Below are 11,605 nucleotides of genomic sequence, written 5' to 3'. Positions count from 1 at the left end.
TGGTGCGGCCATAATGGAAAACAGTATGGGAGTTTTTCAAAAACTAAAAATAGAATTACCATATGATCTAGCAATTCTACTTCTAGGTATTTATCCAAAGAAAATGTAAACACTAACTAAAAAGATGTATGTACCTCTGTGTTCACTGCAGCATTATTTATAAGAGTCAAGATATGGGAAACAACCTAAATGTCTATTGATAGAAGAATGGATAATAATTAGAATATGACTGAGCCATAAAAAAGAATAAAATCTTGCCATTTGCAATAACATGAATGGATCTTGAGGGCATTATGCTAAGTGAATTAAGTCAGATAGAAAGACCAAATAGCATATGGTCTCTCTTATATGTGGAATTTTACAAAATGCCAACCTCACAGATACAGAGAATAGATTGGTGGTTGCCAGAGGTAGGGAGTAGGGGTGAGAAGGAGAAATGGGTAAACTGATTTTTTTACATTTTAGTTTACAAGAATTGAATAAACACACACACATACACACACACACACACACACACACACACGAAATAATATAAATTTGGAAAAGATGAAGAGGACAAATTTATTAAAAATACAAATTACTAAACTTACTCAAAAAGAACAGGAAGTATTAATATTTCCCTGTCTTTTAAGTTAATTGATACTGTAATGAAAAATTTTCCCCAAAGGAAATTCTAGGCCCAGAAGTGTCATTGTTCAATTCTCTCAAATATTTTTTTTTAAAAAGATAAAACAAAACAAGCTTATCTAAACTCATTCTTAAGAGTTTGGCCCTACCCTGATACCAAAACCAGACAAGACATTACAAGTAAAGAAAAATCACAGACTGATATCCTTCACGGATGTGGACACAAAAATCCTTAACATAATATTAGCATATCAGGTCTAACAACATATAAAAAGAAAAACACATCATTATCAAGTGAGGTTTATTTTAGTAATGAAAGGTTGGTTTAAGTTTTGAAAAGAAATCAATATAATTCACCATTTCTATGCTTCTTATAGTTAATGTGTATACCCTCCCCCCCGCAAGCTACTATTTTACTCAGTGGCCTTTAAGAACTGACATTTGTTTTCCCTCACTCAGGACTTGTACCCTCAGCATCTTACACCACACATGCACCTGTTGTCAGCTCCTAGATCACTCACGCTTGCCTCCCAGACCCCTGCAACTAGGCTCCCACCTTTGGTCCCCGTCTCCCCAGCCAGACCTCCGTCAGTTCCTTGTTCTCCATTAGCCCCTGTTGGCTGCTCAGTTCTCAGCTTGCCTGTTCCCCTTCCCACTTTGCTCACTCTCTTGGCTGGCAGGAGGTGAGCCCCATTCTCCGGGCCCATCTGGGGAACCCAGTCCAGACAGATCAGGCCCTACCCATGGAGGATGAGGAACCTTCAGACACCGGCTTCTGTTGGCACAGATGGCTGAAAGATCTTACTGGGAAAGGTTTCTCTCGAAGCACCCTTCTTGCTTTCTCTATTTACCTGTTTTAGGGAATCCCAGCAAGACACTCAAGACTAGATAGCTCCCCATCCACCAGCCCCCAGGAGCCTATCATTACCCTCAGACTCCAGTGAGCACATCTCACACAGATTCTTCCGGAAATGTTTGCCTCTGTCGATTTCCAAGTTTGTACAGAGCCTATAAAAGGGAATACTACCCAAGAAAAATGTTTTAGCACCTTTGTAATGCATAAGCCCTCTTGGATTTTCCTGGGAAGGGGGCACAGATCTGTAAAGGGAAGGATAGAATGGGTATCTCTTGGTGTAATTCATCTTATTCCAATTCAGCCCCAGAGGATGCCCCTAGACTTGGTTAGTGAATCCAGCTTCCACGTAGCTGTGGGCACCTGCTGTGTAACTCAATGCAGAGAACCTGGCAGCTGCAGGGCACTGAGGGCAGAAGAGAAGGCAGGCACTCACCGAGCTTGCTTTGGAGGTTGCAGCTAGGGTTTCCTCAAGCTTCCAGAACATGCTTTAGCAGTATATCTTGCTACTTCTAGAATAGCCTCTCCACTCCTCTTTTCATTACGTTATGCTAAGTCACCCTTGATGTCCGCAATGTCCTATATCGTAGCTAATGGCCCCGGATGGCTGTTTACATTGAAATTAAGTGAATTAAATAAAATTTCAAATTCAGCTCCTCAGTCTCACTGGTCACATTTTGAGGGCTCCCTAGCCACAGGTGGCTAGTGGCTACCATCTGAGGAAGCACAGAGGAGAGAACGGCTCCATAACTGCCGGAAGATCTGCTGGACAGTGTTGTTCTAGTCTAGATAATTGCTGAGTCTCTTCAAACTGCTGTTGAACTCACTGATCTGGGAGCTCCACAGAGGCTGCAGGCTTGTGGCCTGTATCTTTCACTGTGTCCTGCACAGGGTTAAGCTTGACTTTCCACTGATACCCGCAATTCTGAGAAGAGTCAGTTGAGCTCAGTATGATTTGTTAACCATCTGCGTTGTGCTGGGCCCTATGCCAGGCAGGGGCTAAAGATTTTTAAATGATGAGACAAAGGCTGTGCCCTCAAGAAGCTTACTGTCGAGGGTAGAAGGGTGATCATATAAACACATACTGGCCCCAAGGGCCCCAGAAAGAGGAAAGAGCACATGCTAGGGACCTTGGGAGCACAATGAGGGGAGGTGATTGCTGGTAGGACTGCTGAGGAAAGCTTTAGAAAGTAGTCTCTGTCCAAGTAGTTTCTGAATGATAAATGGGAGTTCCCACAATGGTCCTGAACAAAAAGGGAAATTCAGAGAGAAATGCACAACACATTCAAACACAAGGAGGTAAGACATAGCGCAGTGTGTTGGGGAGCTACAAGTCAGTTAATATTGGTGAAGAGCGGAGAGGCTTAACATCGGGTCTCAACACCCACACAACGCTTGACATGGGCTAGATGCTCAGTAAACATGTAAAAGATATGAATATTGGTTTTCAAACTGAGATAAGCATGAACTGTAGCTTGAGACCTCACTTGAAACTCCCGTTTGAGCACTCTTTATGCTAGGATGTCAGGAACTCAAAATAAAGGAGCCCAGGGTGACACTGAGGTGCTGGAGCAAGCCCCATGGGAATGTAGTTCCAACTCTGACGTTTTGGTTACGTGTATCATTTAATTCTTATTCTTTTCAAGCTATTTGGTGTCAGGTTTTCTGCCATAAAGGATCCCTTTATAGGAAAGCAAACGGAGATTCTGATAATTGAAGGGAGTGGCTCTCATTCCTAGTGTTTGGAATCATTTGGGGGGCTTGCTTAAACACAGATTCCTGGTCTCCACCATTAGAGGCTCAGGGTGGTGTCTCTGAATTTTGAATTTCTGGGAAGCCCCCAGATGATAATGCTGGTTCAAGGACCACATTCTGAGTGGCTCTGGCTTAGCCAGTTACCCAAGGTCACTTTGCTAGTAAGTGGCAATCTGCGATTTGAACCTAGCTCTGTCTGATTCTAAGCTCAGAACATTTTCTGCTCACCAGTTTTAGTAAACAGTGTGGGAGAGTATTTTAGCAGAAGGATATTGAATGTATTTGTCTTGCTTACAACCAGAAGACTAGCTTTAAGGGGAAAAGAAATCCATCAAGTTTAAGTTGTTTATAGAATGAAGTGCAATAATTTTTAGCCACCATCGCCTGATTATTCTCCCTTTAAAATGCTGGTGTTGTCCCTGCCCCAGCTCTCTTTCACCTACAAAAGGCATCTACTTCTTTGCACACACAGTACTTCATTATGTGGGCCACTTAATTACATGTATAAAATGGAATGAAATTTCATATGTCCATATGGAGTCGTGTTAGGTAATATTTTTATAATGTTGTTTCCAGCCATCGTGTGAAAGTTATAACGTCATTGCCACATACTTTCTTGGAAATTCCCACCTAATACTATATGGGTAATGCTAAAACCAAATAAACTTTTCCTACCCTTCCCTGTCCCCTGACGATCTAATCAAGTGCTCCTAGGGTGGAGGTGAAATGCATGGAGGACTCTGGAAGATTCAGAAGATGAAATTGAGCTGAGCCTCCAAGTCTACTCCAAGATGCAGGGGATAGATTTCCTACTGTGTCCAGAGGGAAAGAATTGTGGCTCCTTCCTTATTACCCTCCTGGTATTTGGATGAAATATCAGGCTCAGTACTCTGCTTTCTCTCTAGGGATGGAGGAGGAGAAGAGCAAGGATGTGAGCAGAGGAAGGCCTGGAGGGCAGGGGGATGGACCTCACTGAGGGCATCCACATAGTAGGGAGAGGGAGGACTAGACATCACGGGGTGTCACCACTGGACTCAACAGGGAAGCCATCTGGAGACCTGGAGTCACTGGATCTGGGTTGGAATCCCAGTGGATTCCAATTCACATAAGGGGTGTATTATGTCTTGTCCAGTATGAATGCTAGGCCCTGTAGGAAGTGCTGAGGACTCAGAGACAAATTCGGTTCTTCCCTGAGTGCAGATAACTGGCAGGCAGCTCTGTTGGACATTGGCACACAATAGCACTGTCCATGGCATGTAGGTTTTAAGCAAAAGAATTATGTGAACAGACTTTGCAGTTTAAAAAGGCCACTTTGACTGAAGTGGCAGGATTGGAAGCGTGAAGTTCAGGTAGTGCATCACGGTGAGGTCCAGAAAAGAGATCTCAAAGCTCTGAATCAAGGCAGCGCTCTCTGTAAAGCAAGGGAAGGCACAGGTGAGATGAGGAGATAAAAGCAGTAGGATATGGAAATAACAATGGTGAGAGTCTAGGACGCTACCACGTTCAGGTTCAGGTGACTGAATGCCAACGTTATTCCTTCATCTTTGCACCTGATACAGTTTGAGGCATTTAATAGTTCTTTAACCAATTATTTCTGGGTTTAATTAAATAGATCATCATTAAATAAATTAATCTCCCTTAGCCTTTCTTCCCATTGCCAAAGGATTCATTGTTGTGAGGATTGAATTCAATAGTGTAAGTATAGATACTCAGCTCTAGATGGGTTTGGGGATGGGTGATGGGGATTAGGGGGTGCACTTATGGAGAGGAGTACTAGGTGTACAGAAGTACTGAAACACAGTAACATACACCTGGAACTAAGCATAACACTGTAGATGTAAACCAACTGGAATTTAAATGAAAACTTTTTAAATGTCCGGCTCTGTATCTGGCCCACAGCAGATACAAAAGAACTTTAATTTCTTTATCCTCTAAAAAAAAAAAAAAATTCCACTAAGGATTCGGAGGACAGATGAAAATGTCAGAATGAAGACATACATTTTAGCTTTGCTTCCTCCTGAAACATTACTAAAATATTTCTAAACAAATATTGTTAAAGGCATAAACCCAGAGGACAAAGGGAACCATAGAGAAGATTGAGCACTAAAATTTTAGATGGCAGAAAGCAGACGGTGAAATGTGATGGATTTCGCAGCCCAGAAAGCCAAAGCCCAAGCTGGTAGTTGGGGCCACAGAAGCAACATGACTTCTATTAACAGAACACTCTCAGTTTTATCATCTACAGGCTCAAGAATTGCCCCTGAGGTCTCTGGAAATATAAAGATAAGGCTAAAATAGAAGAATTGGTAGAGAAGTCACTCTGCACAAACACAGTTGCTGACATTCCCCAGTCTAGCAGAAGACTGGAAGCCTGGTCTCTACAAGGAGTAAGCCAGGGAGTCTCTAGACATCAGCCTGAAAACTCAGGGCTGAACGGACATTAATCTACCTTTCCCTGCTTTGTCTGCATAAGGCTGGCCATCAGGCTTCGACTTACCGGCAGGGCGCTCAAAGATCTTTTCTGGGCGAATCTTATGGAAGATACAGACATGCTGACATTAGAAGTTCTCCAAGGAAACAGCCCAGCCGAGTCACTAACAGTAAAGATAAATGACAAGCTCTTTCTCATATATACAATTTCATTGGGTTTTTTGTATCCTACTCTTAAACATGGAGAGAGCTGAGGTTTACCAAACACATTAGAAAGTTCTCTAATATTAAAAAAAGACAACAAAATAAGCCACCAAAATGCAGCTACACTAGGACAGCAATGTTTGTCATGTTTCCTGAATTATCCCAAATTCCCATCCACTTGGCTTACAGTAAATGTTCAATAAAAGTTGAATGAATGTAGCAATTAAAATGAAATGGTGATCATGTGAGGAGAAGAAATGTGTAAGTATCCTCATCATTTTCCGAGGGATAGGAAAATTTACAGCCTCCATAAGTCAAAACCAAGAAGCAATGAGAAAAGAAACTTTCAGAGAACAAAGAAAAGCATTTGGAAATTAAATGTATAATATAGGAATTTAAAATAAAACCCTCAAATGACACGCAGAATATAAAGTTAAGGCTATCTCCCAAAACATAAAGCAAAAATACAAAGAAACAAACTCTGGAGGGAAAAAGAAAATCAAGATCACATCAGAAGTGCCAACACCTGAATTTATGAGTTCCTGAGGAAGACTATGAGTACACTCTGAGAAAATCCCCAAAGAAATAATTCAAGGTAACTTTCCAGAACTGAAGAATATGACTTTCCAGTTTGAAGGGGGGCACCTAGTACAGCAGCACAGTACAATGAATCACTATATATGCCAACCCTCACCGAGGGGCTCAGTGCGGCAGTAGACACTTCAATAGTTCTGCTGGGAGCTAAGAAGACAATGAAGTGGTACCTTCAAAAGTTTAACCAGTAATAGTTTCCAACTAGAATTTTATCCAAACACATTATTAACAAAGTGTGAGATCAGAATAAAGATATTTAGACAATGTCTCAAAAAAAGCATGTACCCATCAGACACCATCTCTAAAGAGGCACTGGGGGATGCACTCCACCAACACACGGGAGTGAACAATGAAAAAGGCACGGGGTCTAGAAAAACAATGTATCCAACACAAGAGAAATATGTACGCAGTGTGATGGAGAAGGAAGAGCCCAAGACCAAAACTGTGCAGCAGGGCCACCAAACAACTCACCTGTGTTGGCACAGCAAACGGTTCTTCAAGAAGATAAAATTGATAAACCACGAGCGTGTTTGAACATACCAAGAGGAGACCTGCATAAATGGAAGGGTTAAATTTGTGATTTACTAATCACATAGACAACTTCATAAATGAAACCTACATAAAATTGTAAACTACAGGGAAAATAACTAATACAAGAAAGAGAAAATGATCATAGTCTTCTACATGTCTCAGCTGTGAACTTGGATTGCAAAGTAAGTATACAATGCGTATGTGTGGACTCAGAGTAAGAAATTTGTCCTTAATTCTTCAAACTGAAAAACCAGAAAGCAGCTCTATAAATACTCTTTCTGAAGAAATTAAAACTGAGAGAATGTAAGTCTGGAGCTGCAGAGGAATATCTCATGTAAAGAGACTGCCTGGGAGTGAGGACAAGTGGAACGGAGCAGACACAGAATTACAAAATCATGGCGCCCCTGTTGGAACACCTGTGTTCAGCCATGCCTGAAGCCATGCTAGCTTTGCATCTTTTCAGTTACATATGCCACTAAACCCCTTTGGGGTCTGGGATCCTTTTAAATTGGATTTCTGTCATTTATAATCAATAAAATCTAAATAATGCAATATCTGACCTCTCTAAGTCTTCGTGGATTTTTTTTGCTTTGTTTTGCTTTGAAGAGAGCATTTCCCAAATGACTTCAACTCTCTGAATTATCTCCCCCACCAGAAGACCAACTAGAAAACTTGATGCAATTCACATATCTGAGTGGTGTGACCCCCAGGACTGCAACAGAGAGATAATCAATATTCAACTGTTTTTAGTGTCTACTGTATCTCTTTAGTCTGTCATTGTGGAGTTGACTGAAATTCAGGGTTAAATTGAGTTCCCTCCAAACTCAATTTATTGAAATTTGTGAAATTAATTTCAATTACAAGTTTTGATTGGGCAATTTAACTCTTCTGGTCCTCACTTCCCAGATTTTCTTGGTTACATGAGTTGGACTTTCGCCACTCCTTGCAGTAGAGTTGCAAAAATAGAGAGTCCCAGATATTACACTCTGTTTGGCAGGCATTTGAAATTCAACAGCCTGAAAAATGATCCAGTTTCTTGAGTTGTATTTATAGCTGCAGTATTTATCCCTTGGTATGCCTTATCTGACACAGTTTAAGGTTCAGACCACTTGCCTTTTCCATAGCTCTGTCCAGGGCAAGTATGCTTGCTTGGCTGATATACCCCAGTACATCAACTACCTGCCTTCCTGGAATTCATGCAGGGTCCAAGTTACTTCTGCAGGTGGAGAACCCTCGGTGCTCCCAGACCCAGGCCTAAGGAGAGATGGCTGGCAGGGAACTTACCTCTCATCCTCCAGTGGCTCAAACCTATATAGTGCACGGGGGTTGTTATTTTCAATATTAATAAACAAGTACCCTTTTAAAATGAGTTACTTTTTAAAAAGTGTGTAATACGGGTGCCTGGGTGGCTCAGTCGGTCAAGTGTCCGACTTCAGTCATGATTTCATGGTTCATGGATTCAAGCCCCTCATCAGGCTCTGTGCTGACAGCTCAGAGCCTGGAGCCTGCTTCAGATTCTGTGTCTCCCTCTCTCTCTCTGCTCCTCCTCCATTCATGCTCTGTCCCTCTTCCTCATTCAAAAATAAATAAACATTTAAAAAATTTTAAAGTGTATAATAAATGCATCTAAATGATTTCATAAAGGTTTTTATCCAAATACAGAATAAATGAGTAAATTTTGCAGTTAAATATATTCTAACACAAGGGTTAATCAGGGAAGTATGTCACATCCTGAATGAACTGGTTTGTCCATGAATTAGAACCCTGATTATTCTCCTGCATTCATTTTATAATTATTTGTTTTGTCCCAACTTTCCTACCTGCCCACATTATTCATTAATAACATCAGTGTTTCTTTCATTTCCAAAAATATATCCAAATTCTAAACAGTGCATTTCATAAAAATCCAGCCTCATTTATTCTTTTCATATAATACCACTTATGATAATGCTGGGTTTTCATTAAAATTAATGTATAATAATATTTGAAAATATAATTATTAATAATATTCAAATAAAAGAATATACTAAATATTCTTGCTTATTTAGACCTAATTTGGGTATATAGTAATATCCATTAGCTGATTATTGTTAATCCAAAGTCAGAAACTCAATAGATTGCTTTAAGGTTGACATTGTTTCCTTCAATCTAACTTTTTGGGTTTAATTAACAATGTAGGTCATACTTGAGACTATTAGAACATCGAATTATTATTTCCTGAGCATGAAAAAGGCTAAATTATTCTTGTATATACTTTATGGCTCCTTGTATTGATTATTGTCACTTAAAAACATCTTTTGTTGTACTGATGATTGTAATGTAGACAAATTATCAATACAGATAGAAAGAATATTGCCAAAGAGGGAGAGATCAGTATTTTGTTGGTTAGTGACAACATTAGTTTCTTTGACAGGTTTCTTGAGAAATGAATATGTCAAATTCTATTGCAAATACTCTGAGTGACTCACTCACTCTCTCACGTTCTATGTATATATGTATGTATATCGGTCAATTTATTTATCCATATATATCTGTCTGTAGACATATCTGCATATATAATATGTGTGTATATATATATAGGAATTTAACTGAATCGAACACTTCCAGAAATAACTGGACTGTCTCTGAGAGGAAAAAGAGGAATTATTTCTCAGGATCTTGTAATGCTTGCTATTCACTACTTGCTCTAGGACCCCTTGGGGCTCAGTAAGCTTCCTGCCCACAGCTGGCCTCTCCAGGGATCTCTGGACCATGGTAACCACATTCTGGTAATGGTGGGAATGGAAAAAGACCTGGGGCTTCATCCCCTCAACTTAGAGCATCCAAATAAATTTCAAACACTTATACCAAAACTGCACCATGTGCCAGACCCTATGAAGATGGAGTGGTGGTTGGACGAGGGGCACAAGGGTCACAGAGAAGCAGAGTGCAGCAAATTGTATTTTCTAAAAATAGCCATTACAACATCTCCAGTTCCATATGCTCTTCAGAACCTTATTGTCACTCCCCACCAACAGGTGGAGTTAATGATCCCTTCCCTTGAATTGGGTGTAGCTCTGTGACACTGACAGAGAGCACAGTGGGGGTAACACTGTAGGACTTCTGGGGTTGGCCATAAAAGAAGACAGTCTGGTTCCTGGGCTGCTCACCCTTGACACCTGGCCACCATGTTGTAAGGCAGCCCAAGGTGCGGGAAGAGGCCACAGACAGGTGCTCTGGCCGGTAGATTCGACCAGCAGCTGGCACTTACTGCCAAGTGTGAGAGCAAAGGAGCCTCTACTTACTCCAGCCTCAGCCTTAGAGTTTCCTAGTTAAGGTCCCAGACAGGGTGGAATGGAGTGCCCCATTCAAATCTGTGAGCTCATAGATTTTGTGACGATAATAAATGGTTGTTTGGGGGAAAATTGCTACTAAGCCACAGCAGTCAGAACAGAACTCACAATATAGTAGGGAGCCGGGTACAAACCCAACGATAAGGGCCAAACCTCAAAGTGAACTTGACAGAGAGCTTACATTCTCAATGAGGGCAAGATCATGCCCCCAAAGGGCATGGTTCTTAGGTGGTAATAAATCTTTTTATCAGCTATCAATAGAGTACAGAAGCAGTATTTTGTGGTGTTTACATTTCATGAAGGGTGGGAGACTGTGGAAGGGGTATCTAAAGAGGTTCCTCAACTGGTGATAATGGGAAGAAAAAATGGTTGAGAAACTAAACTAGAGGGGAAGAAAGATTTGTTCTGGGCTAGAGAAATCTGAGAGGCAGAAGAAGACATTCTGGACCAACTGGGAGATCCTGACCAAGCCACTTGACTCCTCTGGGTTTCAGTTTCTTTTTTGTGAAACAGGGAAAAGAAGACCTCATATTCAAAGCTGTGGGTCAGGGCCAAATGGAATGCTGTAGTATTTCTACTCTTAGGATTTTGTCATGGTTGTCAAGGAGACAGACTTTGAGTTGGACCTTAAAGGAAAGATGGTGATTGAAGGATATGGGGGAAGAGCAACTGAAACAGGGGCATGAACTGACCAAAAGCCCAAAGAGGCGAGAAACACATTAACAGTCTGATAAATCTAGAGATCTAGAAGCCACGGAGTTAGGGGTGCAGGCTTAAAAAAATAGCCAGTGGCAGAGTCTGAAGTATTTTGAACTCAAGGAGAAAGAATTCATTATTTCATTCCATAAAGACACACATTTATTCAGCACCTACTATGTGCCAGGGCCGGCATGTGACATGTGACAAATGCAATCAGTCACTTCGGTGCAATTCTCACTTTCTGGGTAAAAGAAGATTTCCCACAGGGGGGACATTCAGGCTGAGCTCTGACATATGGGAGGTGATGGTGGCTGGAGAAGTGAGAGAGGAACCTCCAGGTACACGGAGACGATCAGAACGAGGCATGTACAGGTGGGGATGCCGTGTGCCCGCACCAGCAGCACGATGGGCTGTGGACAGTGAGGCAGGTCAGGGCCTGCGTGCATCAGGAAGAGCCTGAGTGAGTGCTTTGCCTTGTGTGTTTCATGCCACGACGGACTCTGTGAGAGGAGGACTTCTCTGCGCAAAGGTGAAGACTGGTGGGATGGGAATGGAGGAGGGGGCAGAAACTGGATAGCAG

Source organism: Suricata suricatta, chromosome 11, assembly GCF_006229205.1.
Source record: "Suricata suricatta isolate VVHF042 chromosome 11, meerkat_22Aug2017_6uvM2_HiC, whole genome shotgun sequence".
Lineage (NCBI taxonomy): Eukaryota > Metazoa > Chordata > Mammalia > Carnivora > Herpestidae > Suricata > Suricata suricatta.
This window is presented reverse-complemented; position numbering follows the sequence as displayed.